The 16577-nt window shown below is 37.4% G+C and overlaps 2 non-coding genes across 2 annotated transcripts; both read right to left on the bottom strand.

Moving 5' to 3' along the window:
• Positions 1-5728: 5728 nt before the first annotated feature.
• On the bottom strand, positions 5729-5801 carry TRNAF-GAA (transfer RNA phenylalanine (anticodon GAA)). Its single transcript has one exon. It is a non-coding gene; the product is annotated as a tRNA-Phe (tRNA).
• Positions 5802-15653: 9852 nt separating this feature from the next.
• Positions 15654-15726, bottom strand: TRNAF-GAA (transfer RNA phenylalanine (anticodon GAA)). The gene has a single exon. It is a non-coding gene; the product is annotated as a tRNA-Phe (tRNA).
• Between the last annotated feature and the right edge of the window lie 851 nt (positions 15727-16577).

Genomic DNA, 16577 nt, shown 5'->3' with positions numbered 1-16577 from the left:
ACAATCCCAGAACAGAGATGCAGAACCTGGATTTTCAATCTGAGGTTAGAGCTGTGTTTTAATGTGTCCTGCATTGTTCAGCAGCTAACTGGTGAAATGGGTGAGTAGCGTTTTTGGGATAAATGTTAGGTCGTTTTTCTTTTAAAACTCTAAGTGGACCAGCACTGTATTACACAGACGTATGTCGCCTGAGTAGGTAAGCTATGTCATCTCAATACTGACAACTTTGTTCAAGGAGAAGTGAAAGCTGATGCAGACAAGAGTTTACTTTGAAAAAAGTATAAAATGGGATAAATTCGTCATCAAAGCTGATGGCAAGAGAGGTGGAAGCAAGTTTAGAAGGAGGACAGAAAGACAACTTTTTGTTGAAGTTATCATGTTGTTGATCAGTTGATAAAATGTTTTGAGAAATAAAGAAAAAAAAACTAGAGCTGATTTCAAGAAATATTTTGCAAGAATGTAGGATCCCCTCGCACTGTGCTGAAAGTCAGGATTGAATCAGGTACCTTAAGCTCTTCAGTCTAACGATCTCCCAACTGAGATATTTCAGCCAACAAGTCCCTGTGGCCTCCTGATGTATTATTAATAATTGTAGACGATACATACAGAACCTGGTCATTCTATTTTCGTTTATAGTTATGTGTTAAAGTGTCCAGTATCATTCAGCAGGTAACTTGGTCTGATGAGTGAATATCCTTTTTAGGGGACAATGTAGGTAGAATTTTTTTTTCTAAACTCTGAATTGACTTATACTCTGAAACACAGACCTATATGGCCAGGGTGTACAAGCTATGTCATCTGACTACTGACAGTTTTGTATAAGGGGAATTGGAGGCTGATGCAGGCAAAGCTTTACTTTAAAATAAAGCAAGAAGTTTCAAATAAATGAGGCATAGTTGAATACAAGAGAGGTGGAAGCAAGTTTGAAAAGAAGACAGAAAGTAAATAATATGTTGAATTGATTGTGTTGTTGATCAGATTGATAAAAGGTTTTGATAAAGAAGAGCGTTGATTTAACTCCAAACAGCTTTTGAGACATGAAAAGCAGAGGTTGAAATTGTGCCGAAACCCGGGATTGAACCAGGGACCTTTATATCTTCAGTCTAACGCTCTGCCAACTGAGCTATTTCGGCCTGCTGGTAGTTTGGGTCTTCATCCTTTCTTTTAAACTTCCCAAGAAAATAGATGCTCAACCTCATGCTAGAGCTATGTTTTAAGATGTCCTGTATCATTCATCAGTTAACGGGTGCAATAGGTAAATAGCATTTTTCGGATCCAGGTTAGGTAGCTTTTGTTTTTTACTCTGAATGGACTAGCACCATATTACACAGAGGTATTTAGCCTGAGTAGGTAAGCTATGTCATCTGAATACTGAAATCTGTGTTCAAGGAGAAGTGGAAGCTGATGCAGACAAGAGTTTACTTTACAAAAAAGCATGAAATAGGAAACATTTGTAGTCGAAGCTGAATGCAAGAGAGGTGGAAGCAAATTTAGAAGGAGGACAGAAAGACAATTCTATGTTGAATTGATCATGTTGTCGATCAGTTGATCAAATATTTTGATAAATAAAGAAAGAAAAACTTGAGCTGATACCAAGAAATATTTTGCGAGAAGCAAGAAACCTCTCAGACTTTTCCGAAACCCAGCATTGAACAAGGGACTTTTAGATTTTCAATCTAACACTCTCCCAACTGAGCTATTTCATCCAGCTGGCCATTTTGGCTTTCTGTTGTATTTTTGATAATTGTTAAAGATAATTGCAGACCCTGGTCATTCTATCTGCATGTGCAGTTATGTGTTAAATTGTCCAATATTATTCAGCAGCTAAATTGGTCTGATGGGTGAATTTCCTTTTTAGGAGCCAAGTTAGTTAGAAGATGTTTGTAAACTATGAATGGACTTATACTCAGACACACAGACCTATATGGCGAGGGTAGGCAAACTAGGTCATCTGACTACTAACAGTTTTGTATAAGGGGAACTCGAGGCTGATGCAGGCAAAGCTTTACTTTCAATTAAAGGAAGAATTGGCAAATAAAGCAGGTAAAGTTGAATACAAGAGAGGTGGAAGCAAGTTTGACAGAAAGACAGAATGTAAAAAATATGTTGAAATGGTTGTCTTATCGATCAGCTTGATAAAAGGTTTTGATCATTATAAACAACGTCAATATGAGTTGACTCCAAATAGCATTTGTGGCATGCAAAGCAGAAGTTCAAAATGTGCCTAAACCCGGGATTGAACCAGGGACCTTTAGATCTTCAGTCTACTGCTCTCCGAACTGAGCTATTTCATCCAGCTGGCAATTTTGGCTTTCTGTTGTATTTTTTATAATTGTTAAAGATAAATGCAGAACCTGGTCACTCTATCTGCATGTGCAGTTATGTGTTAAATTGTCCAGTATTATTCAGTAGCTAAATTGGTCTGATGGGTGAATTTCCTTTTTAGGAGCCAAGTTAGTTAGATGATGTTTGTAAACTATGAATGGACTTATACTCAGAAACACAGACCTATATGGCGAGGGTCGGCAAGCTAGGTCATCTGACTACTAACAGTTTTGTATAAGGGGAACTGGAGGCTGATGCAGGCAAAGCTTTACTTTCAATTAAAGGAAGAATTGGGAAATAAAGGAGGCAAAGTTGAATACAAGAGAGGTGGAAGCAAGTTTGAAAGAAAGACAGAAAGTAAATAATATGTTGAATGAATTGTATTGTCGATTATCTTGATAAAAGGTTTTGATCATTATAAACAAAGTCAATATGAGTTGACTCAAAATAGTCTTTGTGGCATGCAAAGCAGAAGTTCAAAATGTGCCGAAACCCGGGATCGAACCAGGGAACTTTAGATCTTCAGTCTAACGCTCTCCTAACTGAGCTATTTCGGCCTGCCAGCAGCTATAGTATTCAGCCTCTTTTTTTGAACAATCCCAGAACAGAGATGCAGAACCTGGATTTTCAATCTGAGGTTAGAGCTGTGTTTTAATGTGTCCTGCATTGTTCAGCAGCTAACTGGTGAAATGGGTGAGTAGTGTTTTTGGGATAAATGTTAGGTCGTTTTTCTTTTAAAACTCTAAGTGGACCAGCACTGTATTACACAGACGTATGTCGCCTGAGTAGGTAAGCTATGTCATCTCAATACTGACAACTTTGTTCAAGGAGAAGTGAAAGCTGATGCAGACAAGAGTTTACTTTGAAAAAAGTATAAAATGGGATAAATTCGTCATCAAAGTTGATGGCAAGAGAGGTGGAAGCAAGTTTAGAAGGAGGACAGAAAGACAACTTTTTGTTGAAGTTATCATGTTGTTGATCAGTTGATAAAATATTTTGAGAAATAAAGAAAAAAAAACTAGAGCTGATTTCAAGAAATATTTTGCAAGAATGTAGGATCCCCTCGCACTGTGCTGAAAGTCAGGATTGAATCAGGTACCTTAAGCTCTTCAGTCTAACGATCTCCCAACTGAGATATTTCAGCCAACAAGTCCCTGTGGCCTCCTGATGTATTATTAATAATTGTAGACGATACATACAGAACCTGGTCATTCTATTTTCGTTTATAGTTATGTGTTAAAGTGTCCAGTATCATTCAGCAGGTAACTTGGTCTGATGAGTGAATATCCTTTTTAGGGGACAAGGTAGGTAGAATTTTTTTTTCTAAACTTTGAATTGACTTATACTCTGAAACACAGACCTATATGGCCAGGGTGTACAAGCTATGTCATCTGACTACTGACAGTTTTGTATAAGGGGAATTGGAGGCTGATGCAGGCAAAGCTTTACTTTAAAATAAAGCAAGAAGTTGCAAATAAATGAGGCATAGTTGAATACAAGAGAGGTGGAAGCAAGTTTGAAAGGAAGACAGAAAGTAAATAATATGTTGAATTGATTGTGTTGTTGATCAGATTGATAAAAGGTTTTGATAAAGAAGAGCGTTGATTTAACTCCAAACAGCTTTTGTGACATGAAAAGCAGAAGTTGAAATTGTGCCGAAACCCGGGATTGAACCAGGGACCTTTAGATCTTCAGTCTAACGCTCTCCCAACTGAGTTATTTCGGCCTGCTGGTAGTTTGGGTCTTCATCCTTTCTTTTAAACTTCCCAAGAAAATAGATGCTCAACCTCATGCTAGAGCTATGTTTTAAGATGTCCTGTATCATTCATCAGTTAACGGGTGCAATAGGTAAATAGCATTTTTCGGATCCAGGTTAGGTAGCTTTTTTTTTTTACTCTGAATGGACTAGCACCATATTACACAGAGGTATTTGGCCTGAGTAGGTAAGCTATGTCATCTGAATACTGAAATCTGTGTTCAAGGAGAAGTGGAAGCTGATGCAGACAAGAGTTTACTTTACAAAAAAGCATGAAATAGGAAACATTTGTAGTCGAAGCTGAATGCAAGAGGGGTGGAAGCAAATTTAGAAGGAGGACAGAAAGACAATTCTATGTTGAATTGATCATGTTGTCGATCAGTTGATCAAATATTTTGATAAATAAAGAAAGAAAAACTTGAGCTGATACCAAGAAATATTTTGTGAGAAGCAAGAAACCTCTCAGACTTTTCCGAAACCCAGCATTGAACAAGGGACTTTTAGATTTTCAATCTAACACTCTCCCAACTGAGCTATTTCATCCAGCTGGTCATTTTGGCTTTCTGTTGTATTTTTGATAATTGTTAAAGATAAATGCAGACCCTGGTCATTCTATCTGCATGTGCAGTTATGTGTTAAATTGTCCAATATTATTCAGCAGCTAAATTGGTCTGATGGGTGAATTTCCTTTTTAGGAGCCAAGTTAGTTAGAAGATGTTTGTAAACTATGAATGGACTTATACTCAGACACACAGACCTATATGGCGAGGGTAGGCAAACTAGGTCATCTGACTACTAACAGTTTTGTATAAGGGGAACTCGAGGCTGATGCAGGCAAAGCTTTACTTTCAATTAAAGGAAGAATTGGCAAATAAAGCAGGTAAAGTTGAATACAAGAGAGGTGGAAGCAAGTTTGACAGAAAGACAGAATGTAAAAAATATGTTGAAATGGTTGTCTTATCGATCAGCTTGATAAAAGGTTTTGATCATTATAAACAACGTCAATATGAGTTGACTCCAAATAGCATTTGTGGCATGCAAAGCAGAAGTTCAAAATGTGCCTAAACCCAGGATTGAACCAGGGACCTTTAGATCTTCAGTCTACTGCTCTCCCAACTGAGCTATTTCATCCAGCTGGCAATTTTGGCTTTCTGTTGTATTTTTTTATAATTGTTAAAGATAAATGCAGAACCTGGTCACTCTATCTGCATGTGCAGTTATGTGTTAAATTGTCCAGTATTATTCAGTAGCTAAATTGGTCTGATGGGTGAATTTAATTTTTAGGAGCCAAGTTAGTTAGATGATGTTTGTAAACTATGAATGGACTTATACTCAGAAACACAGACCTATATGGCGAGGGTCGGCAAGCTAGGTCATCTGACTACTAACAGTTTTGTATAAGGGGAACTGGAGGCTGATGCAGGCAAAGCTTTACTTTCAATTAAAGGAAGAATTGGGAAATAAAGGAGGCAAAGTTGAATACAAGAGAGGTGGAAGCAAGTTTGAAAGAAAGACAGAAAGTAAATAATATGTTGAATTAATTGTATTGTCGATTATCTTGATAAAAGGTTTTGATCATTATAAACAAAGTCAATATGAGTTGACTCAAAATAGTCTTTGTGGCATGCAAAGCAGAAGTTCAAAATGTGCCGAAACCCGGGATCGAACCAGGGACCTTTAGATCTTCAGTCTAACGCTCTCCCAACTGAGCTATTTCGGCCTGCCAGCAGTTATAGTATTCAGCCTCTTTTTTTGAACAATCCCAGAACAGAGATGCAGAACCTGGATTTTCAATCTGAGGTTAGAGCTGTGTTTTAATGTGTCCTGCATTGTTCAGCAGCTAACTGGTGAAATGGGTGAGTAGCGTTTTTGGGATAAATGTTAGGTCGTTTTTCTTTTAAAACTCTAAGTGGACCAGCACTGTATTACACAGACGTATGTCGCCTGAGTAGGTAAGCTATGTCATCTCAATACTGACAACTTTGTTCAAGGAGAAGTGAAAGCTGATGCAGACAAGAGTTTACTTTGAAAAAAGTATAAAATGGGATAAATTCGTCATCAAAGCTGATGGCAAGAGAGGTGGAAGCAAGTTTAGAAGGAGGACAGAAAGACAACTTTTTGTTGAAGTTATCATGTTGTTGATCAGTTGATAAAATATTTTGAGAAATAAAGAAAAAAAAAATAGAGCTGATTTCAAGAAATATTTTGCAAGAATGTAGGATCCCCTCGCACTGTGCTGAAAGTCAGGATTGAATCAGGTACCTTAAGCTCTTCAGTCTAACGATCTCCCAACTGAGATATTTCAGCCAACAAGTCCCTGTGGCCTCCTGATGTATTATTAATAATTGTAGACGATACATACAGAACCTGGTCATTCTATTTTCGTTTATAGTTATGTGTTAAAGTGTCCAGTATCATTCAGCAGGTAACTTGGTCTGATGAGTGAATATCCTTTTTAGGGGACAATGTAGGTAGAATTTTTTTTTCTAAACTCTGAATTGACTTATACTCTGAAACACAGACCTATATGGCCAGGGTGTACAAGCTATGTCATCTGACTACTGACAGTTTTGTATAAGGGGAATTGGAGGCTGATGCAGGCAAAGCTTTACTTTAAAATAAAGCAAGAAGTTTCAAATAAATGAGGCATAGTTGAATACAAGAGAGGTGGAAGCAAGTTTGAAAAGAAGACAGAAAGTAAATAATATGTTGAATTGATTGTGTTGTTGATCAGATTGATAAAAGGTTTTGATAAAGAAGAGCGTTGATTTAACTCCAAACAGCTTTTGAGACATGAAAAGCAGAGGTTGAAATTGTGCCGAAACCCGGGATTGAACCAGGGACCTTTATATCTTCAGTCTAACGCTCTGCCAACTGAGCTATTTCGGCCTGCTGGTAGTTTGGGTCTTCATCCTTTCTTTTAAACTTCCCAAGAAAATAGATGCTCAACCTCATGCTAGAGCTATGTTTTAAGATGTCCTGTATCATTCATCAGTTAACGGGTGCAATAGGTAAATAGCATTTTTCGGATCCAGGTTAGGTAGCTTTTGTTTTTTACTCTGAATGGACTAGCACCATATTACACAGAGGTATTTAGCCTGAGTAGGTAAGCTATGTCATCTGAATACTGAAATCTGTGTTCAAGGAGAAGTGGAAGCTGATGCAGACAAGAGTTTACTTTACAAAAAAGCATGAAATAGGAAACATTTGTAGTCGAAGCTGAATGCAAGAGAGGTGGAAGCAAATTTAGAAGGAGGACAGAAAGACAATTCTATGTTGAATTGATCATGTTGTCGATCAGTTGATCAAATATTTTGATAAATAAAGAAAGAAAAACTTGAGCTGATACCAAGAAATATTTTGCGAGAAGCAAGAAACCTCTCAGACTTTTCCGAAACCCAGCATTGAACAAGGGACTTTTAGATTTTCAATCTAACACTCTCCCAACTGAGCTATTTCATCCAGCTGGCCATTTTGGCTTTCTGTTGTATTTTTGATAATTGTTAAAGATAATTGCAGACCCTGGTCATTCTATCTGCATGTGCAGTTATGTGTTAAATTGTCCAATATTATTCAGCAGCTAAATTGGTCTGATGGGTGAATTTCCTTTTTAGGAGCCAAGTTAGTTAGAAGATGTTTGTAAACTATGAATGGACTTATACTCAGACACACAGACCTATATGGCGAGGGTAGGCAAACTAGGTCATCTGACTACTAACAGTTTTGTATAAGGGGAACTCGAGGCTGATGCAGGCAAAGCTTTACTTTCAATTAAAGGAAGAATTGGCAAATAAAGCAGGTAAAGTTGAATACAAGAGAGGTGGAAGCAAGTTTGACAGAAAGACAGAATGTAAAAAATATGTTGAAATGGTTGTCTTATCGATCAGCTTGATAAAAGGTTTTGATCATTATAAACAACGTCAATATGAGTTGACTCCAAATAGCATTTGTGGCATGCAAAGCAGAAGTTCAAAATGTGCCTAAACCCGGGATTGAACCAGGGACCTTTAGATCTTCAGTCTACTGCTCTCCCAACTGAGCTATTTCATCCAGCTGGCAATTTTGGCTTTCTGTTGTATTTTTTATAATTGTTAAAGATAAATGCAGAACCTGGTCACTCTATCTGCATGTGCAGTTATGTGTTAAATTGTCCAGTATTATTCAGTAGCTAAATTGGTCTGATGGGTGAATTTCCTTTTTAGGAGCCAAGTTAGTTAGATGATGTTTGTAAACTATGAATGGACTTATACTCAGAAACACAGACCTATATGGCGAGGGTCGGCAAGCTAGGTCATCTGACTACTAACAGTTTTGTATAAGGGGAACTGGAGGCTGATGCAGGCAAAGCTTTACTTTCAATTAAAGGAAGAATTGGGAAATAAAGGAGGCAAAGTTGAATACAAGAGAGGTGGAAGCAAGTTTGAAAGAAAGACAGAAAGTAAATAATATGTTGAATGAATTGTATTGTCGATTATCTTGATAAAAGGTTTTGATCATTATAAACAAAGTCAATATGAGTTGACTCAAAATAGTCTTTGTGGCATGCAAAGCAGAAGTTCAAAATGTGCCGAAACCCGGGATCGAACCAGGGAACTTTAGATCTTCAGTCTAACGCTCTCCTAACTGAGCTATTTCGGCCTGCCAGCAGCTATAGTATTCAGCCTCTTTTTTTGAACAATCCCAGAACAGAGATGCAGAACCTGGATTTTCAATCTGAGGTTAGAGCTGTGTTTTAATGTGTCCTGCATTGTTCAGCAGCTAACTGGTGAAATGGGTGAGTAGTGTTTTTGGGATAAATGTTAGGTCGTTTTTCTTTTAAAACTCTAAGTGGACCAGCACTGTATTACACAGACGAATGTCGCCTGAGTAGGTAAGCTATGTCATCTCAATACTGACAACTTTGTTCAAGGAGAAGTGAAAGCTGATGCAGACAAGAGTTTACTTTGAAAAAAGTATAAAATGGGATAAATTCGTCATCAAAGTTGATGGCAAGAGAGGTGGAAGCAAGTTTAGAAGGAGGACAGAAAGACAACTTTTTGTTGAAGTTATCATGTTGTTGATCAGTTGATAAAATATTTTGAGAAATAAAGAAAAAAAAACTAGAGCTGATTTCAAGAAATATTTTGCAAGAATGTAGGATCCCCTCGCACTGTGCTGAAAGTCAGGATTGAATCAGGTACCTTAAGCTCTTCAGTCTAACGATCTCCCAACTGAGATATTTCAGCCAACAAGTCCCTGTGGCCTCCTGATGTATTATTAATAATTGTAGACGATACATACAGAACCTGGTCATTCTATTTTCGTTTATAGTTATGTGTTAAAGTGTCCAGTATCATTCAGCAGGTAACTTGGTCTGATGAGTGAATATCCTTTTTAGGGGACAAGGTAGGTAGAATTTTTTTTTCTAAACTTTGAATTGACTTATACTCTGAAACACAGACCTATATGGCCAGGGTGTACAAGCTATGTCATCTGACTACTGACAGTTTTGTATAAGGGGAATTGGAGGCTGATGCAGGCAAAGCTTTACTTTAAAATAAAGCAAGAAGTTGCAAATAAATGAGGCATAGTTGAATACAAGAGAGGTGGAAGCAAGTTTGAAAGGAAGACAGAAAGTAAATAATATGTTGAATTGATTGTGTTGTTGATCAGATTGATAAAAGGTTTTGATAAAGAAGAGCGTTGATTTAACTCCAAACAGCTTTTGTGACATGAAAAGCAGAAGTTGAAATTGTGCCGAAACCCGGGATTGAACCAGGGACCTTTAGATCTTCAGTCTAACGCTCTCCCAACTGAGTTATTTCGGCCTGCTGGTAGTTTGGGTCTTCATCCTTTCTTTTAAACTTCCCAAGAAAATAGATGCTCAACCTCATGCTAGAGCTATGTTTTAAGATGTCCTGTATCATTCATCAGTTAACGGGTGCAATAGGTAAATAGCATTTTTCGGATCCAGGTTAGGTAGCTTTTTTTTTTTACTCTGAATGGACTAGCACCATATTACACAGAGGTATTTGGCCTGAGTAGGTAAGCTATGTCATCTGAATACTGAAATCTGTGTTCAAGGAGAAGTGGAAGCTGATGCAGACAAGAGTTTACTTTACAAAAAAGCATGAAATAGGAAACATTTGTAGTCGAAGCTGAATGCAAGAGGGGTGGAAGCAAATTTAGAAGGAGGACAGAAAGACAATTCTATGTTGAATTGATCATGTTGTCGATCAGTTGATCAAATATTTTGATAAATAAAGAAAGAAAAACTTGAGCTGATACCAAGAAATATTTTGTGAGAAGCAAGAAACCTCTCAGACTTTTCCGAAACCCAGCATTGAACAAGGGACTTTTAGATTTTCAATCTAACACTCTCCCAACTGAGCTATTTCATCCAGCTGGTCATTTTGGCTTTCTGTTGTATTTTTGATAATTGTTAAAGATAAATGCAGACCCTGGTCATTCTATCTGCATGTGCAGTTATGTGTTAAATTGTCCAATATTATTCAGCAGCTAAATTGGTCTGATGGGTGAATTTCCTTTTTAGGAGCCAAGTTAGTTAGAAGATGTTTGTAAACTATGAATGGACTTATACTCAGACACACAGACCTATATGGCGAGGGTAGGCAAACTAGGTCATCTGACTACTAACAGTTTTGTATAAGGGGAACTCGAGGCTGATGCAGGCAAAGCTTTACTTTCAATTAAAGGAAGAATTGGCAAATAAAGCAGGTAAAGTTGAATACAAGAGAGGTGGAAGCAAGTTTGACAGAAAGACAGAATGTAAAAAATATGTTGAAATGGTTGTCTTATCGATCAGCTTGATAAAAGGTTTTGATCATTATAAACAACGTCAATATGAGTTGACTCCAAATAGCATTTGTGGCATGCAAAGCAGAAGTTCAAAATGTGCCTAAACCCAGGATTGAACCAGGGACCTTTAGATCTATCAGTCTACTGCTCTCCCAACTGAGCTATTTCATCCAGCTGGCAATTTTGGCTTTCTGTTGTATTTTTTTATAATTGTTAAAGATAAATGCAGAACCTGGTCACTCTATCTGCATGTGCAGTTATGTGTTAAATTGTCCAGTATTATTCAGTAGCTAAATTGTTCTGATGGGTGAATTTAATTTTTAGGAGCCAAGTTAGTTAGATGATGTTTGTAAACTATGAATGGACTTATACTCAGAAACACAGACCTATATGGCGAGGGTCGGCAAGCTAGGTCATCTGACTACTAACAGTTTTGTATAAGGGGAACTGGAGGCTGATGCAGGCAAAGCTTTACTTTCAATTAAAGGAAGAATTGGGAAATAAAGGAGGCAAAGTTGAATACAAGAGAGGTGGAAGCAAGTTTGAAAGAAAGACAGAAAGTAAATAATATGTTGAATTAATTGTATTGTCGATTATCTTGATAAAAGGTTTTGATCATTATAAACAAAGTCAATATGAGTTGACTCAAAATAGTCTTTGTGGCATGCAAAGCAGAAGTTCAAAATGTGCCGAAACCCGGGATCGAACCAGGGACCTTTAGTTCTTCAGTCTAACGCTCTCCTAACTGAGCTATTTCGGCCTGCCAGCAGCTATAGTATTCAGCCTCTTTTTTTGAACAATCCCAGAACAGAGATGCAGAACCTGGATTTTCAATCTGAGGTTAGAGCTGTGTTTTAATGTGTCCTGCATTGTTCAGCAGCTAACTGGTGAAATGGGTGAGTAGCGTTTTTGGGATAAATGTTAGGTCGTTTTTCTTTTAAAACTCTAAGTGGACCAGCACTGTATTACACAGACGTATGTCGCCTGAGTAGGTAAGCTATGTCATCTCAATACTGACAACTTTGTTCAAGGAGAAGTGAAAGCTGATGCAGACAAGAGTTTACTTTGAAAAAAGTATAAAATGGGATAAATTCGTCATCAAAGTTGATGGCAAGAGAGGTGGAAGCAAGTTTAGAAGGAGGACAGAAAGACAACTTTTTGTTGAAGTTATCATGTTGTTGATCAGTTGATAAAATATTTTGAGAAATAAAGAAAAAAAAACTAGAGCTGATTTCAAGAAATATTTTGCAAGAATGTAGGATCCCCTCGCACTGTGCTGAAAGTCAGGATTGAATCAGGTACCTTAAGCTCTTCAGTCTAACGATCTCCCAACTGAGATATTTCAGCCAACAAGTCCCTGTGGCCTCCTGATGTATTATTAATAATTGTAGACGATACATACAGAACCTGGTCATTCTATTTTCGTTTATAGTTATGTGTTAAAGTGTCCAGTATCATTCAGCAGGTAACTTGGTCTGATGAGTGAATATCCTTTTTAGGGGACAAGGTAGGTAGAATTTTTTTTTCTAAACTTTGAATTGACTTATACTCTGAAACACAGACCTATATGGCCAGGGTGTACAAGCTATGTCATCTGACTACTGACAGTTTTGTATAAGGGGAATTGGAGGCTGATGCAGGCAAAGCTTTACTTTAAAATAAAGCAAGAAGTTGCAAATAAATGAGGCATAGTTGAATACAAGAGAGGTGGAAGCAAGTTTGAAAGGAAGACAGAAAGTAAATAATATGTTGAATTGATTGTGTTGTTGATCAGATTGATAAAAGGTTTTGATAAAGAAGAGCGTTGATTTAACTCCAAACAGCTTTTGAGACATGAAAAGCAGAGGTTGAAATTGTGCCGAAACCCAGGATTGAACCAGGGACCTTTATATCTTCAGTCTAACGCTCTCCCAACTGAGCTATTTCGGCCTGCTGGTAGTTTGGGTCTTCATCCTTTCTTTTAAACTTCCCAAGAAAATAGATGCTCAACCTCATGCTAGAGCTATGTTTTAAGATGTCCTGTATCATTCATCAGTTAACGGGTGCAATAGGTAAATAGCATTTTTCGGATCCAGGTTAGGTAGCTTTTGTTTTTTACTCTGAATGGACTAGCACCATATTACACAGAGGTATTTAGCCTGAGTAGGTAAGCTATGTCATCTGAATACTGAAATCTGTGTTCAAGGAGAAGTGGAAGCTGATGCAGACAAGAGTTTACTTTACAAAAAAGCATGAAATAGGAAACATTTGTAGTCGAAGCTGAATGCAAGAGAGGTGGAAGCAAATTTAGAAGGAGGACAGAAAGACAATTCTATGTTGAATTGATCATGTTGTCGATCAGTTGATCAAATATTTTGATAAATAAAGAAAGAAAAACTTGAGCTGATACCAAGAAATATTTTGCGAGAAGCAAGAAACCTCTCAGACTTTTCCGAAACCCAGCATTGAACAAGGGACTTTTAGATTTTCAATCTAACACTCTCCCAACTGAGCTATTTCATCCAGCTGGCCATTTTGGCTTTCTGTTGTATTTTTGATAATTGTTAAAGATAATTGCAGACCCTGGTCATTCTATCTGCATGTGCAGTTATGTGTTAAATTGTCCAATATTATTCAGCAGCTAAATTGGTCTGATGGGTGAATTTCCTTTTTAGGAGCCAAGTTAGTTAGAAGATGTTTGTAAACTATGAATGGACTTATACTCAGACACACAGACCTATATGGCGAGGGTAGGCAAACTAGGTCATCTGACTACTAACAGTTTTGTATAAGGGGAACTCGAGGCTGATGCAGGCAAAGCTTTACTTTCAATTAAAGGAAGAATTGGCAAATAAAGCAGGTAAAGTTGAATACAAGAGAGGTGGAAGCAAGTTTGACAGAAAGACAGAATGTAAAAAATATGTTGAAATGGTTGTCTTATCGATCAGCTTGATAAAAGGTTTTGATCATTATAAACAACGTCAATATGAGTTGACTCCAAATAGCATTTGTGGCATGCAAAGCAGAAGTTCAAAATGTGCCTAAACCCGGGATTGAACCAGGGACCTTTAGATCTTCAGTCTACTGCTCTCCCAACTGAGCTATTTCATCCAGCTGGCAATTTTGGCTTTCTGTTGTATTTTTTATAATTGTTAAAGATAAATGCAGAACCTGGTCACTCTATCTGCATGTGCAGTTATGTGTTAAATTGTCCAGTATTATTCAGTAGCTAAATTGGTCTGATGGGTGAATTTCCTTTTTAGGAGCCAAGTTAGTTAGATGATGTTTGTAAACTATGAATGGACTTATACTCAGAAACACAGACCTATATGGCGAGGGTCGGCAAGCTAGGTCATCTGACCACTAACAGTTTTGTATAAGGGGAACTGGAGGCTGATGCAGGCAAAGCTTTACTTTCAATTAAAGGAAGAATTGGGAAATAAAGGAGGCAAAGTTGAATACAAGAGAGGTGGAAGCAAGTTTGAAAGAAAGACAGAAAGTAAATAATATGTTGAATTAATTGTATTGTCGATTATCTTGATAAAAGGTTTTGATCATTATAAACAAAGTCAATATGAGTTGACTCAAAATAGTCTTTGTGGCATGCAAAGCAGAAGTTCAAAATGTGCCGAAACCCGGGATCGAACCAGGGACCTTTAGATCTTCAGTCTAACGCTCTCCTAACTGAGCTATTTCGGCCTGCCAGCAGCTATAGTATTCAGCCTCTTTTTTTGAACAATCCCAGAACAGAGATGCAGAACCTGGATTTTCAATCTGAGGTTAGAGCTGTGTTTTAATGTGTCCTGCATTGTTCAGCAGCTAACTGGTGAAATGGGTGAGTAGCGTTTTTGGGATAAATGTTAGGTCGTTTTTCTTTTAAAACTCTAAGTGGACCAGCACTGTATTACACAGACGTATGTCGCCTGAGTAGGTAAGCTATGTCATCTCAATACTGACAACTTTGTTCAAGGAGAAGTGAAAGCTGATGCAGACAAGAGTTTACTTTAAAAAAAGTATAACATGGGATAAATTCGTCATCAAAGTTGATGGCAAGAGAGGTGGAAGCAAGTTTAGAAGGAGGACAGAAAGACAACTTTTTGTTGAAGTTATCATGTTGTTGATCAGTTGATAAAATATTTTGAGAAATAAAGAAAAAAAAACTAGAGCTGATTTCAAGAAATATTTTGCAAGAATGTAGGATCCCCTCGCACTGTGCTGAAAGTCAGGATTGAATCAGGTACCTTAAGCTCTTCAGTCTAACGATCTCCCAACTGAGATATTTCAGCCAACAAGTCCCTGTGGCCTCCTGATGTATTATTAATAATTGTAGACGATACATACAGAACCTGGTCATTCTATTTTCGTTTATAGTTATGTGTTAAAGTGTCCAGTATCATTCAGCAGGTAACTTGGTCTGATGAGTGAATATCCTTTTTAGGGGACAAGGTAGGTAGAATTTTTTTTTCTAAACTTTGAATTGACTTATACTCTGAAACACAGACCTATATGGCCAGGGTGTACAAGCTATGTCATCTGACTACTGACAGTTTTGTATAAGGGGAATTGGAGGCTGATGCAGGCAAAGCTTTACTTTAAAATAAAGCAAGAAGTTGCAAATAAATGAGGCATAGTTGAATACAAGAGAGGTGGAAGCAAGTTTGAAAGGAAGACAGAAAGTAAATAATATGTTGAATTGATTGTGTTGTTGATCAGATTGATAAAAGGTTTTGATAAAGAAGAGCGTTGATTTAACTCCAAACAGCTTTTGTGACATGAAAAGCAGAAGTTGAAATTGTGCCGAAACCCGGGATTGAACCAGGGACCTTTAGATCTTCAGTCTAACGCTCTCCCAACTGAGCTATTTCGGCCTGCTGGTAGTTTGAGTCTTCATCCTTTCTTTTAAACTTCCCAAGAAAATAGATGCTCAACCTCATGCTAGAGCTATGTTTTAAGATGTCCTGTATCATTCATCAGTTAACGGGTGCAATAGGTAAATAGCATTTTTCGGATCCAGGTTAGGTAGCTTTTTTTTTTACTCTGAATGGACTAGCACCATATTACACAGAGGTATTTGGCCTGAGTAGGTAAGCTATGTCATCTGAATACTGAAATCTGTGTTCAAGGAGAAGTGGAAGCTGATGCAGACAAGAGTTTACTTTACAAAAAAGCATGAAATAGGAAACATTTGTAGTCGAAGCTGAATGCAAGAGAGGTGGAAGCAAATTTAGAAGGAGGACAGAAAGACAATTCTATGTTGAAATGATCATGTTGTCGATCAGTTGATCAAATATTTTGATAAATAAAGAAAGAAAAACTTGAGCTGATACCAAGAAATATTTTGTGAGAAGCAAGAAACCTCTCAGACTTTTCCGAAACCCAGCATTGAACAAGGGACTTTTAGATTTTCAATCTAACACTCTCCCAACTGAGCTATTTCATCCAGCTGGCCATTTTGGCTTTCTGTTGTATTTTTGATAATTGTTAAAGATAAATGCAGACCCTGGTCATTCTATCTGCATGTGCAGTTATGTGTTAAATTGTCCAATATTATTCAGCAGCTAAATTGGTCTGATGGGTGAATTTCCTTTTTAGGAGCCAAGTTAGTTAGAAGATGTTTGTAAACTATGAATGGACTTATACTCAGACACACAGACCTATATGGCGAGGGTAGGCAAACTAGGTCATCTGACTACTAACAGTTTTGTATAAGGGGAACTCG

The sequence above is a fragment of the Triturus cristatus genome, chromosome 8 (genome assembly GCF_964204655.1).
Source record: "Triturus cristatus chromosome 8, aTriCri1.1, whole genome shotgun sequence".
In the NCBI taxonomy this organism is placed as follows: domain Eukaryota; kingdom Metazoa; phylum Chordata; class Amphibia; order Caudata; family Salamandridae; genus Triturus; species Triturus cristatus.
Note: the sequence above shows the minus strand (reverse complement) of the source record. Positions and strands in the feature narration are given on the sequence as shown.